This window comes from Diuraphis noxia, unplaced genomic scaffold (genome assembly GCF_037042655.1).
Source record: "Diuraphis noxia isolate RWA-SAM2 unplaced genomic scaffold, SU_Dnox_SAM2 contig0007, whole genome shotgun sequence".
Lineage (NCBI taxonomy): Eukaryota > Metazoa > Arthropoda > Insecta > Hemiptera > Aphididae > Diuraphis > Diuraphis noxia.
Genome location: NW_028301717.1, coordinates 975,016 through 993,209, shown reverse-complemented (window position 1 = coordinate 993,209; position 18,194 = coordinate 975,016). Strand labels below are relative to the sequence as shown.

At 32.0% G+C, this 18,194-nt stretch overlaps 1 long non-coding RNA gene and 1 pseudogene across 1 annotated transcript in view; one reads left to right on the top strand and one right to left on the bottom strand.

Moving 5' to 3' along the window:
* Positions 1-3,063, top strand: part of LOC149054356 (ATP-binding cassette sub-family G member 1-like) — a 46,910-nt pseudogene extending 43,847 nt beyond the window's left edge.
* Positions 3,064-7,364: 4,301 nt separating this feature from the next.
* The window catches only part of LOC149054353 (uncharacterized), a 40,894-nt gene continuing 30,064 nt past the window's right edge, over positions 7,365-18,194 (bottom strand). The window contains exons 5-8 of the long non-coding RNA XR_016192280.1: positions 12,200-12,214; positions 11,891-11,905; positions 8,543-8,866; positions 7,365-7,894 (exon numbers count right to left, since the gene is read on the bottom strand). This is a non-coding gene — a long non-coding RNA (uncharacterized LOC149054353). The remainder of the gene's footprint in view (positions 7,895-8,542; positions 8,867-11,890; positions 11,906-12,199; positions 12,215-18,194) is intronic.

Genomic DNA, 18,194 nt, shown 5'->3' with positions numbered 1-18,194 from the left:
AATACCGAACTTTGTTGATCCAATCAATGGTATATTCTTGTAGATTCGATGTATCTTGGTGATAATGTGGGCGGTAGAATTCATTACGTACTTTTTCTTGTTTCATCGGACACCAAAAATGTCGTCGAAAACGTTCAACAAAATGGTTAAACAGGACTATGGAGCCTAGGGTGTACGACCACTTTTTGGCTCTATCACTGAGTCTACTGCATGCGGCGTTAATTTTTGTTAGGTCGGTAAACATTTGGTTTTGAAAATAATTGTTCAGTTTTTCAAGAAATTCTTCGGGGTGTATCGGATCAATATTACCGTTAAATTCCGGGACGACATCCTTTATTTTTTCTGTATGACTCGCGAAACTTTGGTTAAAATTATAGGGCTGAGGTATCCTGGAAAACTCTTGAGACGTCATCGTACCTGGTATACCAAAACGATAAGAGCTGTTACTGTTATTGTTCATTGTGCTAGTGGTTGTTATAGGTACTGAGGTATTGTGAACTACCGTCGACGAAAATACATTGCTACGTTCAGGTCGTGAAAATGTATTCACATTATCGTTTATGAGCGCTGGACCGAATGTTGACATGCGTGGAACACTTGACGTAGTCCCGTGTGTTTGGATTGTTTGGATTGCATTTTCCACCGCAGCAAGACGTGCTGCCTGTCCCTCGACTAGACATACTCGTTCCGTTATGCTTGACAGTTTTCCCTTTGTTTCACGTTTATAATTCGCTATATGACGATCAGTATATTGCTTACACTCAGTACGAAGTTTCTGTTGGTCGGATTGACATTGTACACTGGCGAAACTTAGATCTGCACGTAATTCCTCAATATTCTTGTCAAGTTTTGAGTCTAACTTATTTAATATACTCTGTTGGTGGTCGAACCTATCATTAATTTCTATACGATTGTCCTCGAATTTTTCATTGATCTCAGCAAGGCTGGTTCTAAAGTCCGTAATTAAATCGATCCGGTTCTGTTCAAGTTTTTCGTTGAGTGCACTACATGTTCGTTCGATGGAATCGTGGATTAAATCAAATTTCCTATTTGACTCTTCGCTTTGATTTCGAATCGCTTCATTTTGAGCCTGGACCTGATCAAACATCCGTTGGAAGTAATCCTGATCGTCCAGAACTTGTGTCAGATTGACCGGGGACGGCGTCAACTGTCCAAGCTGGTCCCCGTCCTCGGACATCGTGATATCGAAATCGGAGGCGGGCAGATTGATTTTATATGGTTGGGAGGGGTTGTATCGTTCCGGGGGGCGAGTATCGCATTTGCCGGCGCTTTGCATCGAATTAGACTGCTTCGTCGCAGTAAAGGTTTTTTATTTTTATGTTTATTTTGAGACACGTATAGGTTTAAGGTCCTTTCAGTCGATCATCATGAATTACCGAGTATTATAATTTATAATTGATTAGGTGAACAACAACAATGAGGTGAACAGATGATACGTACTCGAGAAGTATAGCGTCAATTAAGTAATTGAACACTTAATAAATAAAACAATCCTAGTGAAATACAATGATTTTAGTACTGTGGGGATTATAATGATACATTCTCTCACGCACTTTAGAGTTTGGACTGTAACCACTCCGACGGCGCAATTATACTAAACCCACCAATACTGATATATTACAATGAATTCTTACAAATACTAACTAGATATATAAATATTATATAACACTGGGTGGTTATTTAAATTTCCTGTGTTTAATTATTATTCTAACCCAGGGTTAGAGAGTGGAATGATCACTGATATTAAAATGAATATAGATTATATTGGTTTGAACTAGTTTGAATAACGTCGGCCAAGACCTATTCACACCGGGTGTTGGACTATAAGAGCGGACAATACAACAGTGTTTATTAATATAAACAACAACAACAATAGCGACACATCAATAGGGCGATTGACCATAGCGGAAATATCTAATATTATTATTAACCGAATACCTAATATTAATCAATTTTTTTTTTTTTTTTTTAATTATATATCTTTTTTTAAACTTAATGCCTATATTTTAACACGAAGTAGCTAACTGAAATACTGTATGTATAATATATATTATATTAATAGGGTAATTTGACTGCTGGGCGGGGAATATATCTTGGGAAACTACTGAACGCTCGGTAAATGGATCGTAATATATAATATAACACAAAACAATTTAAACATTTACCATAAAATCCGAGACATGACGTTGGCTCACTGGCTCCTTGTATATTGGGATCACCGATCACTGCTTCACACGTCACCAGCATCCACGTATCGCACACACACACAACAGTACAGTACCTTCAATTGGCCTCAACATATACATATAATATTTGAACATATATATTTTTATATAATATGAATTATGACATTACGCAATTTCATAATGTCACAAGAATACAGAATTATACAAAACAGTTTTTTTTTTTTTTTTTAAATTAAAATTTAATATTTATATATTATAGAACCACTCGGGTCCTGTCACGGTCGCCATTTTGTAAGGTTTCCCTTACGATCGGACATTAATATGGTACCGACCACCACGGATCCGAGACTGGTTAGGTCGGAGAAACGTGGATTTTGATCATATAACAAACATGGTAATTTAAAAATACAGGATACACATTTATTATCGGTATATTTCTTTAACTATAATATGGGTGGCACCCGTGCGAAACACGGCGACTGACTGATCGGCAGCAACGCAGTACCGTGGTGGTGGACTTTCAGGTGTATATATATATAATAAGAGTGCGTTATGACATATTTATTTTTCTATTATCGTGCGTGTGCGCGATCGGGTCTGGGTACGCCTTATCTCTCTGGACTTTACATTGTGGCACATATCATCGTAACATTATTATATCATATATCCGACCCATAATATATACCGGCTTTAATCTGTACCCGGGGATAATTTAGTCACGTTACAAGTTATGCTAAAAAAAATTGATATGGGTGAGAATTTGTACTGGATAAATATTAGCTTTATCGCTATTATTTATATTGTATTGAAAGTATGTGCTTTTATCGCCTTAAAGTATAAGCTATCTTCTACTTGAACCAAATACCAATCAAAACATTAATGCAATACGAGATACTAAAAATTGAAGATGATTCAATATTAGTATTCATTTTTTATTTAACTTCTTTTATTATTTAGTATTACTTTCAATTGAAAAACAATTACACATAAATTATATTATTTTCATGTAATAAACTAATAGTCAATTTACTTTAGAATAAACAGGAACCTAAATTTCTACAAAATTAAATACTTGTACGACCAGGAATAATTGTAATGTTAAAATAGGTGACTTTAAATTATTATTGATTATAATGTAATAATATGTACATCATAATAAATAGTTTGAAGGAAAATAATAAAATATTGTAACGTCACAGAATTTTGAGACTTTTGTATTAGAATATTACATAGTATCATTATTATAATCTTATGATATGTCCACGTCCTTTTATTATATAACTCATAGTATTTCCATAATCTCAATTAATATGCATGCGCTCATTAAATATTATAATGACAAAAACACTGTTATGTAATACTAGTCCCTGACCTCCCCCACATGCAATGACCATCGCGTCGATGTCGCAGCGGGCGCTCCGCCATTGCTGTCGGGCGTCGCGGTCGCAGCCGCTTGCGCATACGGACAGGGCAACCTGTTTCCCCACTATATATTATACGAAAGTTCCCGACGCGACGACACTGACCACCTCTCTACCCAAGAACATCAAGACGCCGGAACGGCCTACGACCATCTACCGACATCTACTGCCGAGCTGTCTGTTTTTCGCCACCATCGAGGATAGATCTTTTTTGTGCTTGTTTTTTTTTCTTCTGCTCGACACCGTTGGACTTTCGAAAAACGTCTCCCAGATGTACAATTATTATTTTTTGTTTGCACCATCGGCGGAATACCACTATGATGGGCTGATGTGACGTCATTGGCCCGTGGCGGACGAATCAATCTCAAACATCAACTCAGTACAAACAGTCGTCGTCAAGTATTATTTTTCCCCCACATTCCCCTTTTTTCATTTTGATTATGTATCACCTTAGTTTCTTTTTTATATACTCAGATTTTCATCAGAGGTGCCCCGGACCTCGGTGGTCCTGCGGAGCCGTGGGTCGTTTCCTTTATTACAAATAATATGTTATAGATATGTCATAATGAGATATTATAAATCTCACATATGTGCTCGGTAACCGTTCGTCGGAGGCGTAGCGTTAATATTCATTTTTATTTCCTTCCTTATACACTTGCCATGTGCCGAAATATTATCCATTTTATATTTATTGTATTTATCTGATTATATTTCTTATGCACTTGCCATGTGCCAAATTTATATTATTAATTTATTTCCCTGTTTGGTGCACCTTGCCACGTACAAGATTTTATATTATATTTTGAATGTATTTGCCATGTGCCTGTTGATATTATTAATTTTTTTGTATTATTTGCTATGCAAATTTAGTGCCTCGTGTAAAATAAATCGTATAACTACCTTTAAAATTCTAATTTTATTATTTAAAATATTTTTTCCCTTTTATAATAAATCTTTGGTTTTCATTAACCACTGCGTGTACAAAACCTATAAATTCCATCGACCTGACTCTCGAGCCAAAACGCGGTGCGGTTTATAGGTCATGTGGTCAGTGTTCCCCTTCACATGGGTGGAAAGTAAGTCCCTAAAAAGACCGAAATCTCACAATATTAATACTGACAGATGTTCTTAATATCTTTTTATTTATTTATTTATCAACATTTCACGGGCTGGGCCCTTTAAACAGTTGAAACAATAGAACAGTGCATAAACATTTATAAATACAATAACTAGAAAAAATATTTATATTATAAATAAAGATGAGTTACATAATTTAAAGATTGGCTAGTGACGTTATATGCCTTAGGTATTCCTTACAGGTTCATTTAACATAATATTGTTTATGTTTGTAATGTCTATATGCCTCTTCGTCCGAGGCAGTCACACAAGTAAAGCAAAGAAAAGTAAAAGATAAATTATCAGTTTTCAATCATCCTTCAAACCATCAACAACGCACCAGCTGAAGGAACGAAGGACTGAACATTGTAGTAGAACCAGCGATTCCGGAGAAAACAAATCGACGACCGACCACCACAGGACGAAGCCGACTTAACGGAACGAATCGCAGACTAACCGCTACATGACGATCCAGTAACTTTAAGACCAACAGTATACCTGTATTGTCTTCGGTTTATCCAATGACATTATGGAAGGAGCCAACGCTCGAAAATCACCGTGAATATAGAGCCACAAAATTGAACGAGTATTACCGCGGTCATCAATTTATGCGTCGTACACCTTATAAAACCGACGTCGTTTACGTGACACACCACTCAGAACAAATTATTTTTTTTATAATATTTAAATTTTAAATTCCCAGGCGTTTGACCAGGTATGGCACTCTGGTCTACTCTTTAAACTCAAAATGTTCTTACCTGCTCCGTATTTTTTGATAATTTGTTCATATTTAGAAAACCGTACTTACATAGTCAGGTATGGTAACTATGTATCGCCATTCTACCCAATTAAAGCAGGAGTTCTTCAAGGAAGTGACCTTTTTACCGATTTATTTAATGTTTACACGGCTGATATTCCTAAAAACCCAAATACACTGTTATGGCCACCTATGCTGACAAAGTGATGACACAGCAATTCTCTCACCTGGTAATGATCCTGTAGAAACTGTACATTTGTTACCATCACATTTAGATTTAATAGACAAATGGTCATCCAACTGGAAAATCAAAATTAATCCTGACAAATCAATTTATGTCCCATTTCCACTAAAAAAGTCCATACCCTTCCCCTCTATTTTCAAGGAATACCAATCCCAATATCCTCAAAAGCAAAATAGCTCGGCGTCCTAATTGACAAAAGATTGACCTGGGGTTCTCATATCAAGTAAAAAAGAAAAATTTTCAATAGTCGATTCCACTTTGCTCAATTCTGAAATCAAAATTACCCTTCCCCACAAAAATGATCATCTACAAATCCTTATTAACGGTCTGTCTGGGATTATGCAATCCAAATCTGGGGATGCGCTAAACCATCTCAAATACGTACCCTCCAAGCCTTACAATCTATCACTCTCCGAATTATCTTTTCTGCGCCTTGGTGGCTTGGTACGTATCAAATTTCACGCTTCAAAATTACTTTAAAATAGAAACAGTAAACCAACTAGCCACAAAACATAATAAAAAATTTCACTCTTAATGATAATTACAGTCTCACTCTAACGCTTTAATCGCTGAATATGCTTCCAACTCGCTTCCTAGTAATCCCCCACGCCGTCTAAAGAGAAAATGGTATCGTCATTTATTAAATGATTGGTGGTTCAAACCATTTAGTTTTAATTTAATTTATGTTAAGTTAATAATTAATAAATAAATAAAATAACGTTGCAGGGTTCTATCACTGGATGGCCTCCCTCCTCATGTGTTCAGGTTGTAAACATTTTTATGTGTAGTGTGTATTTTAATTTGCTTATTATGCCTTGTATCATAGATTGTAAATATTCTTTGTTAAATAAAAAAAAAAAAATACATTTTAAATTATTGCATTCACCACTACCTACTGATAATGATTTTATAAACAATAATTTTACCATAATTTATGTGAGTGTGATGAAGAAGAAAAAAATGTTACATAATGTTTGTAAAGTAAAAACCCATAAGATAAATTTCCAGCTTTTAGGGATAGTAAAAATAAATTATAGGTATAGGTGGGTACAATTTTTTTCAACTGATTACACTGTCGATGATTCCACGCAACGCCACTGCGCCAATCGTACCCATAATGTCGTGTTGGCAAAGTGCCCGTAACACCGCACGAATATCACCTTCAAGACCGTCGAAAGTTTAATAAATCTCTAGCTGCTGTGCGAGTAGTCCTCGTCAGTTCGGAGAGCCTTAAAAGGTCTAATCTTTTCAGTACCTACCATCCTCCTTAGCGCACATGGTTAGGCCATGCTCTTTCCCGGACGGTATTTACGAGCCAACGTCACTTGTCCTAGGGTGCCGGACGTAATATAATATTATGTTCCCCAACCCGAACGCTGCAACAAACCGTCACTAATTATTTTATTTAAAGTGGATAAGGTATTCACTAATGTAGAACTATTTCGTTGGACTATCGTCATTGCTTAGCATTTTGGAGAATAAACATTGGAAGTATGCATTTTTGGATTTTTAAGTTCTTATAAATAAAGGTATGAAATAGGTACCTACTTTGAATTAAACTCACATGTCTCGCGAGGACCATTAAAAGCTTAACTTAAAAAAGTAATCAATACACTCCATATCATCATAGAACATGAAAATTAATAAATATTTATATTTTTTCAAACATATTTCCATTTTGTTAATTGTTTTAATAGGTATATTATATTGTTTAGAAGTATTATAAAGATAATAAAAACATATCTTAAAATACGAATATAATTATTAGATGAAAGAAAATATAATAATAAAAGAAGTTTTTACTCTCCCCCTGCATGAATGCATTTTCTTTTTTAAAAACTCACGTTGCATGAAAAAAATCATAGTCATATTTATGGTATAATATCATTTCAATTGAAAATAGCATTTGACTTGTAAAATAGTGAATTTTTGTTAGTCGAAAAGTTTCCAATACATCCAAGTTAGGAGATAACAAAAACATAACAATATGATAAGAATTAATGTAGTGCTAAACTTATAACTGACGTATTTAAATCATCAATAATGAAATTCGAAAAGTAATAGATGTTATATAACTCCTCTAAAAACTTTTTGGCACCATTTTTAATCTTAGAAGAACAGTAAATTTCAACTAGATTTATCTCTGGAACTGAAAAATAAATTGGTATTAGAATTTTTGATAGTATATATTAGAATGCCCCACCACTAACTTATAAACTTGTACCAGTGGCTGAGTCAGGTAAAATTTATATGTGGGCGAAGTAGACTTAAAGAGGCCCTTTTTTAAATTTTGTTAACTTCTCCAATATTTCTCTATGGTTAATTATACAGCCCTTTAGAACGCGAAGCCCTTTAAAGAGTGAGTGAGGCCGTGGGCAATGGCCCACACCGCCCACGCCTAGCACTGCCACTGAGTTGTACATACATAAAGTTTATAAAAAGTAAATTTGCAGAAAACCAGACAAAATTGAACTCAGCACAAAGTGATTATAATTAATTTTATAATGAATATATTGAATGTTTCTATTATTGTATGATAATTATAATTTTTAAATTTCTGGATTTTGATGTATTTTTTCCAAGACGGTAACTTTATTAAGATGAAGTTAAAAATTTCCTATAAAAAGTTCCCAATACAATTTTGGAATTAAGAATATTCCATAGAATTTCTTCAGAAATTTCCAAAAAAAATCTAGCTCTTTCTTAAATTTTAATTTATTCTCGCAAATATTTATCATAATTAAAAAAATTGTTAAAATACAAATCATAAAGTCAACAAAATAAAATGATTACGTACCTAATACATCTATATCTAAAAAATAAAATAATAATTATAGTTAATGATTAATTATAAAATGCTTTTAAATTTTCTGATTTCGAAAAATCTTACTTATATTTTTACCGATACAGAAAAATTAAATCGAAAAAAATACCAAATTTTGATAAACAAATATTAATATACAAGGTATTAAACTATTTAAGTCTAAAAGGTAACTGTGCTTAAATCATGTGTACGGTTACGGATCAACTGTTCTGAAACGAGTGGTAGTTTTTAACCTATATGGTAAACCATGAGGTATTTTACAAAATAAAAATAATTACGTACTGTCCTTAAATGTTTCTGTAAAAAAAATAATATAATAATAATAATTATTATTATTATTATTCATGAAATATTTTTAAATTTCATGATTTCAAGAAATCTTTGTAATATTTTTTTCCCAACTAGAAAAATTCAATTGAAAACAATTTGAAAAAATGCCAAAAGAATATTAAAAATACAATGCCTAACACGTGAAATTATGACGTTATTCTGACAGGGAGGTATCTAGAAACTTCCCAAAATATTTCAATAGCTTTCCTCTCCCCCAACCAATAAAATACAAGACATATTAGTAGGCTATTTGGTGTACCATGTGTACTAAATATTTGTTTACTTTTTTTTATTATTTCACTAGCAGTCTTGTATTTTAATTTAATTAAATCAAACCATTTTGAAAAATAGTCAACTATAACTAAATAGTCTGTACCCTCAAAAGATAGAATATCTGCTCCTACCTTTTCATACGGGTAATTTGGAACTTCACGAGGAATTAGAGGGCTTTTTTTATTTTAATTTTGAAATTTATTGCAAGTATTGCAATTATTTATAAATTGTTCATTTTCATTAAACATTCCTAGCCAATAAATAATTTGTTTTGCTCTTAATTTTGTTTTATTTAATCCTAAATGGCTTTCATGTAGCAGTTTAAGTATAAAGGACCTTAGCTTGGTAAGAATCACTATTTTATCTGCAACATATATTATTCCATTTTCAATAATTATTTCGTTTCTTAAGTTATAGTATAGCTGCACTGATTTACCTATGTGTTTCCTATTTGGCCAACCTTGGTAATAGTACTCGATTATCTTATTAAGAACTGGGTCTAATTCAGATTCTGTATTTATATTAAGAACATTATTGTTGTAAAATCTATTTATACAATGCACCGTAGCCCCAGTATCAAATTCCTCTGTAAGGTTCTCTCGCATGTAGTCTCTAGATAATAAATCTGCTATATGCATTTTTTTTCTTGGCAGATATTTTAATCTAAAGTCATACTCTAATAGTTTTAGTCTCATTTTCTGTAAGCGATTTGATGGTATTTTTATTACATCCTTTTACATGACTGACACTAAAGGCTTATGATCAGTTAGTGCATTTATTGTGCGACCAAAAATATAGTAATGAAATTTCCTACATGCAAATATTAAGCTAAGAAATTCTTTCTCGATTTGTGTATACGATATTTCAGTTTCTGACATGCTGCGTGAAGCAAAAGCTATAGGTTTTTTGTCCTGGAGAAGACAGCATCCCAGACCGTCCTTTGACGCATCACATTGAATGGTTATTTCTTTATCTGGATTAAAGTGTGTTAGTATTGGTGATGTTGTTACAAGTTCCTTTAATTCTTTTAAAGCTAACTGATAATTGTGGACATATTTGGTATGAATTCTCTAAGGTAGTTGAACATGCCTACTAATCTCTGTAATTCTATTATCGATGTAGGTTCCTTAAGACTCACTATAGCTTTTATTTGGATTGGGTCAGGAGAAACTTCTTGTTCATTGAAAATATGGCCAGCATATTTTATTTCTGTTTTTTTTTTTTCATTGTAATTTATCTTTGTTAAATTTAATGTTTAGCGATTTAGCCCTGTCCACTAGTGTTTTTAATACTCTGTCATGAGATGTTTCATCTGTAGTGGCAATTAATATATCGTCAAAGTAAATTATGATGTTTTCATCATCTATATCCCCAAAATAATTTTGATTTAGCTTAATAAATATTTCGGGGGCTGTTGATATTCCAAAAGGGAGTCTATTAAATTTGAAATAGCCAAACGGTGTACTGAATGTACATAGGTCTGATGATTTACTATCAAGTTTCTTAAAAGAGAAATTTTTTAATTTTTATTTCGTATTTAAATCGCCATGGAGTGCCGTTTACCAAAAATATCATTTTTAAGATTTTAAATATTTAAAAAACTAAATGTCATATAGAAATTCTGATTTTTGCGTCGTCTTAAACACACAAAACCACACATTTATACGTCAATTAACTTTCAAAAATAAAATGTTTAGTTGGGTAAATCGTTTTGAGAAGTGAGTAACTTTTACACGTATAAGATTGGCGATTAAGAAGAGTAGGACCCAATGACGTGAAGCGGCTATTTAACATTTTATAATATCTCTTAAAGTAATGATTTTTTTGCATCAGATTTTTACCAAATCATTTCATATAGATATAGATACAATAATTTAATATTTAAAAATAATTTAAATAATTTTTTTTTTGTGTTGTGTGCTCCTTTAAGATACTATTATCTATGAAATCGTGGTACATAAATAGATAATATATTATCTATGGGTACATATTATTCTATTTTTTGCGCAAATTACTTTATCAGTATTCAGTGACCAGCAAGCTGCAGCAGTAAGCTGCATTATGCATACACTGAGATAGATAAGAATCTTATCTCAGTTCCAGCATACAACAAACTATACTACTATACTAATTACTAGGTAATCAAGAATTGATAGCAGTCATTTAGCATTAATATTTGTAGGCCCGAGGTATCTTATAGGTACGGTTAGGTTAGGTTAGGTTACATACTCAGGTAGCATACTCTGCCACTCCTGTAGTACCGCCTGTGCCTATACCTCTCACAAAAAATCCATATAAAATAATAAAACGCCCGGCGCTGCCATTGAATTGTACATACATAAAGTTTATATAAAAAAAATTTGCAGACAACCAGACAAAATTGAACTCAGCACAAAGTGATTATAATTAATTTTATAATGAATATATTGAATGTTTCTATTATTGTATGATAATTATAATTTTTAAATTTCTGGATTTTGATGTATTTTTTCCAAGACGGTAACTTTATTAAGATGAAGTTAAAAATTTCCTATAAAAAGTTCCCAATACAATTTTGGAATTAAGAATATTCCATAGAATTTCTTCAGAAATTTCCAAAAAAAATCTAGCTCTTTCTTAAATTTTAATTTATTCTCGCAAATATTTATCATAATTAAAATAATTGTTAAAATACAAATCATAAAGTCAATATATTTACAAAATAAAATGATTACGTACTAAATTCATCCAGCCCTAAAAAATAAAATAATAATTATAGTTAATGATTAATTATAAAATGCTTTTAAATTTTCTGATTTTGAAAAATCTTACTTATAATTTTACCGATACAGAATAATATAATCGAAAAAAATACCAAATTTTGATAAACAAATATTAATATACAAGGTATTAAACTATTTAAGTCTAAAAGGTAACTGTGCTTAAATCATGTGTACGGTTACGGATCAACTATTCTGAAAAGAGTAGTAGTTTTTAACCTATATGGTAAACCATGAGGTATTTTACAAAATAAAAATAATTACGTACTGCTCAAATATAGATCTGTAAAAAAATTAATAATTAATTAATTATTATTATTATTATTATTCATGAAATATTTTTAAATTTCATGATTTCAAAAAATCTTTGTAATATTTTTTCCCAAACAGAAAAATTCAATTGAAAACAATTTGAAAAAATGCCAAAAGAATATTAAAAATACAATGCCTAACACGTGAAATTATAACTTTATTCTGACAGGGAAGTATCTAGAAACTTCCCAAAATATTTCAATAGCTTTCCTTTCCCCCACCAATAAATTACAAGACATATTAATAGTTTCTTAAGTTTATAAAATCTTACCAATACTTTTACCGAAATAGAATAGTGTTGATAAAAATCATTTAGAAAAGTTAAAACCGTAAAATATATAAGTTGGGCATAAACGTATGACACTGAACTTGCTAATCAATAAACTATAATGTCATCTGGGATTAACTGTTTTTTTTACGCTGTATACGTCTTGAGGTAGAAAAACTATAAGGATTCCTCACAATTTCAATTATTAATGTGCGTATGTTTGAAAATAACCAAACGATATTCAATCAACGCTATTATAAACCGATCCCAGCACAGCATTTACCAGATTGCTGACATAATCTGTCGATAACTTAAGCTTATGCTAACACCACTTACCTAAAATAATTTTATTTTATTTTTATTTTTTTGTTTAATAAGGAAAAAGCCTTGGTAACGTGAACATTGGCTTGTTTTTACATGATAATGATAATTTAAATTAAATTGTACAATTCAATATCTTTTAAAAATAAAATTATATTTTGGATGGATTCTTCGTCAGGACCCAAGGCGTCATGAAGGTGTTTCGGTGTGTTCTATTTTTGTCTTGCCTCTTTTGTGTCTCTGCATTCGGTTATAATATGTTCGATTGTAGTTGTAATTCCACATGTAAGGCATATTTTTGGTGGCTCTTTTTTCATAAGGTGGCTATGAGTGTGATGCGTATGGCCTATTCTGAGGTGATTTAGTATGACTTCCTCTCTTCTTTTGAGCGACATTGGATTTTTCCATTTTTCGATAGTTCTTTTTATCTCATTTAATTTGTTATCCATTTCAAGCCATTATTTTATTATATAATTCCCAATTAGGTTTTTTTAAGTTCCATTTCTCTTTGGTTATATAGTTCTTGTTCCACCACCCAATCTAGATTGGTTGATATATTTTCTGATGAAAAGGATAGGTCTATGGCCGATACGGATCCATTGGCGGTATTGAAGTGCGTAGGGCTTCCGTCGTTTAGTAGTGTGATATAGTTATGGTCAAGCATTTTTTCTATTTTTTTTCCTCTAATATCAATATGCTTGCTTCCCCATAGAGTGTTGTGACTGTTAAAATCACCGGTTTGGATGTAGGATCGTGGTATTTGATTAATTATATTTTCTAGATTTTCGATTTCAAAATCATGTTGGTTTGGAAGATATATGTTATTGTTTTATGTGGTTTTATTATAATTGACAATTTACAAAATACGATGATACAACGATACCGAGAAACGTGGCAGTTGACGGTGTATATATGAAAACATAATAATAATAATAATAATATTAATGTCAGTGTTGACAACTACAACATCTCTCTTTTTCTTACAAATATTATTGAATACAATATTAGTATTGAATATTATAATACAAAATTATTAGTAATACAGTTTGATAGGTATATAATAGGTTACATTGGCTTTAATGCTTTATGGTTTATGCTAATTTACATTACAAAATCTTTAAATCTGTTAGGTACTTTTTTTTTTCTTATGGGTCTGGTTGATACCACTTTCACCAAGACACTTTTGTTAGACTTATTTTTCGTTTTTGATTCCTCCCCTATGTTTCCCTCATTACTGTTTCCTATAACATTATTTTTAGTATTTTTTAAGTGTTTACTATTTCTTCTGATAATTGTACCATTATTGTTTTCAACAAAGTATGATCTGGGTGCATTTGCCTTAGCTATGACCTTCCCCGGTAACCACACTTTATTATTTTGAATTAATATATTTGTATTAGGTTTAAATTGTGTTTCTTTTTTGATACCTTTTTTGTCATAATTGGATTTGTATTTTTGCAGGAATACTTTTAGTTTAGTTTTACTTTATGCTGAAGTCTGGGTTCTAATAATTTGTTAGCTATTGGTAATTTAGTTCTTAAAATCCTACTGAATAATAGTTCTGCTGGAGATGCTTGCAGACTGATTATTGGGGTGCGTTTATATTCTAGAAGCATTGACTCTTCATCAAATCCTTCTTCTAGGGCTTTTTTTAAGTAATTTCTTACTAGTTTGTACTGTCCTTTCAGCTAGGCCATTACTTTGTGGGTAATGAGGGCTAGATGTAACAACTGTGAAATTCCAAGTTTTAGAAAAAGTTATGAATTCACTTGAATTAAACGGAAAGTTGTCAGCTATGAAGGTTTTTGGTGTACCATGTGTACTAAATATTTGTTTACTTTTTTTTATTATTTCACTAGCAGTCTTGTATTTTAATTTAATTAAATCAAACCATTTTGAAAAATAGTCAACTATAACTAAATAGTCTGTACCCTCAAAAGATAGAATATCTGCTCCTACCTTTTCATACGGGTAATTTGGAACTTCACGAGGAATTAGAGGGCTTTTTTTATTTTAATTTTGAAATTTATTGCAAGTATTGCAATTATTTATAAATTGTTCATTTTCATTAAACATTCCTAGCCAATAAATAATTTGTTTTGCTCTTAATTTTGTTTTATTTAATCCTAAATGGCTTTCATGTAGCAGTTTAAGTATAAAGGACCTTAGCTTGGTAGGAATCACTATTTTATCTGCAACATATATTATTCCATTTTCAATAATTATTTCGTTTCTTAAGTTATAGTATAGCTGCACTGATTTACCTATGTGTTTCCTATTTGGCCAACCTTGGTAATAGTACTCGATTATCTTATTAAGAACTGGGTCTAATTCAGATTCTGTATTTATATTAAGAACATTATTGTTGTAAAATCTATTTATACAATGCACCGTAGCCCCAGTATCAAATTCCTCTGTAAGGTTCTCTCGCATGTAGTCTCTAGATAATAAATCTGCTATATGCATTTTTTTTCTTGGCAGATATTTTAATCTAAAGTCATACTCTAATAGTTTTAGTCTCATTTTCTGTAAGCGATTTGATGGTATTTTTATTACATCCTTTTACATGACACTAAAGGCTTATGATCAGTTAGTGCATTTATTGTGCGACCAAAAATATAGTAATGAAATTTCCTACATGCAAATATTAAGCTAAGAAATTCTTTCTCGATTTGTGTATACGATATTTCAGTTTCTGACATGCTGCGTGAAGCAAAAGCTATAGGTTTTTTGTCCTGGAGAAGACAGCATCCCAGACCGTCCTTTGACGCATCACATTGAATGGTTATTTCTTTATCTGGATTAAAGTGTGTTAGTATTGGTGATGTTGTTACAAGTTCCTTTAATTCTTTTAAAGCTAACTGATAATTGTGGACATATTTGGTATGAATTCTCTAAGGTAGTTGAACATGCCTACTAATCTCTGTAATTCTATTATCGATGTAGGTTCCTTAAGACTCACTATAGCTTTTATTTGGATTGGGTCAGGAGAAACTTCTTGTTCATTGAAAATATGGCCAGCATATTTTATTTCTGTTTTTTTTTTTTCATTGTAATTTATCTTTGTTAAATTTAATGTTTAGCGATTTAGCCCTGTCCACTAGTGTTTTTAATACTCTGTCATGAGATGTTTCATCTGTAGTGGCAATTAATATATCGTCAAAGTAAATTATGATGTTTTCATCATCTATATCCCCAAAATAATTTTGATTTAGCTTAATAAATATTTCGGGAGCTGTTGCAATTCCAAAAAGGAGTCTGTTATAAGTGTTTTTATTACTTGCTAGTAGATATAGTGACAATCGTTGTTTCCACCTTTTCAAATTTGCTTGAATATTGCCACTGAAGTTCATTTCTTTTGGTATTTTTGAATCCATTTTGAGTTTGTAGTGTATTTACAAGTTATAGTAATGGACAAACAAGTTTTAGCTACAGTGCCATGTTCTATGTGGTTTTATTATAATTGACAATTTACAAAATACGATGATACAAAGATACCGAGCAACATGGCAGTTTACGGTGTATATATGAAAACATAATAATAATTATAATAATAATAATAATAATAATAATAATAATAATAATGTCAGTGTTGACAACTACAACAGTTATAAATAGTTATTTTTTCTTTTATGTGAACAGTTATTGCTGATACTTCGAAGTTGGAGGTGATTTTAATTTCTTCGGAGGGAAAAAATGAGTTTGCGCATATTGATGCTCCTCCACTGGCTCGACTTATGATGGAACGGTTTTTTGAATACCCGAGGTAACCTTTTGCGATGTGGTTTTCGGGTAAATTTGTTTCTTGTAAGCAGATTACCAAGGGAGAGTATTTATGAATTAATCTTTTGAGATCGTCAATTTTTTTATAGAATCCATTAATATTCCATTATAATATATTATGATCTGTATTTGTTTTGTTTAATTTAATTTTTTACATTCTAATATTTAGCTATTAATTATTATTTTGTTTGGTATGGATATAGGGTGTTATTGGATTATGAGTGTATTTGGGTATATTTTAGTATTCTCGTATGGTTTAATCCAACACTAACACTTATTAAAAATTAGTTAATACTATAGAAACAACAATAAATATCACAATAAGAAATATAAAATATAGATATAAAATTTCGATAGGGAAACATAAAACAGTAGTAGTTGTAGTTAGTTAGTTAAATATAAGATAATATAAAAAAAATATATAATAGCAACCGGATGGTGGGTCGGGATATTATTTGTGTGGTCTTAGACTCTAATGTCCAGATTGGTCAACCATTCTGTTGCTGCTGCTATAACCTTGTGGAGGTGTTTCATTCCGCCTGGTAAGTTGCGTACTGGACATTCTTCCACGAAGTGTTTGGCTGTCTGATTTTCGTGTCCGCAGTCGCATTGTGGTGTATCCTTAAGTCCCCATTTATGCAGCATATTTCCCGTTTTTCCGTGGCCAGTCCTAAGTCTATTTAAGCTCACCCATTCTTTTCGAGGTAGTTGGAACCCCGGAGGCCTTTCCGTAGGTTGTTCAATGATACTAAATTTGTCAGGTTTATCTAGTCTCCATTCATCAGTCCATTTAGAGTTAAGGTTATAGTTTTCCTTACTTAATTGCTGTGCCAGCTTCCATGGAGGTTTACGGGATTTCAACCTTTGTTTGGGATTATTATTTATGTAACTGTGTATAGGTAAGTTTTTATTTTAATCATGATTTTTATATTCACGGACTAAGGAACTGTATCTTCGGAGGTGAGGTGGCGCTATGTTGCTCAGTACTGATAGCCAGGGGACTGGTGTTGACTTTCTTGTCCTCATTGTTGAATTAAGCTGGTTGTCTATTTTGTTTGTATGTGAGCTGTTAAGCCATACTGGTGCACAGTACCCAGCTACCGAGTAGGTGAGGGTAAGTGCTGATATTCTAATCGTGTTGGCATCTGAGCCCCAGGTAGTTTGGGCCAGCTTATTTATTAAACATAACATAACAGTGATAAAACTTTGCTCTTACCGTTTTTTTTTATTTTTTTCATTTGTAAGTACCTCTTTTTTTTTGCGGTCGCTTTTATTCGTTTCGTCTTTGTGCCTTTTCCGCCTACACATGTTTTCAAGCTTCATCTCGACAGATTAACTAGTAGAAGAATTGTGCAAACGAAATTGCATCTGCCAGCTTGTGTACATCAGGTACGTTCTTATCACTTGGGATCCCAAACTTGTGAACTACCACCTTATCAACAAACCAGTCAGCTGTTTTTCGGTGACTTTAACGCTGGGCTTTTTCATTATCCACCTGCGTTTCAACTCCGATTTAGCTTGCGTGCTGTATTACATTACTGTACTTTGTGTTGTATTCTCTTGCCTTAAGGAGTTATTT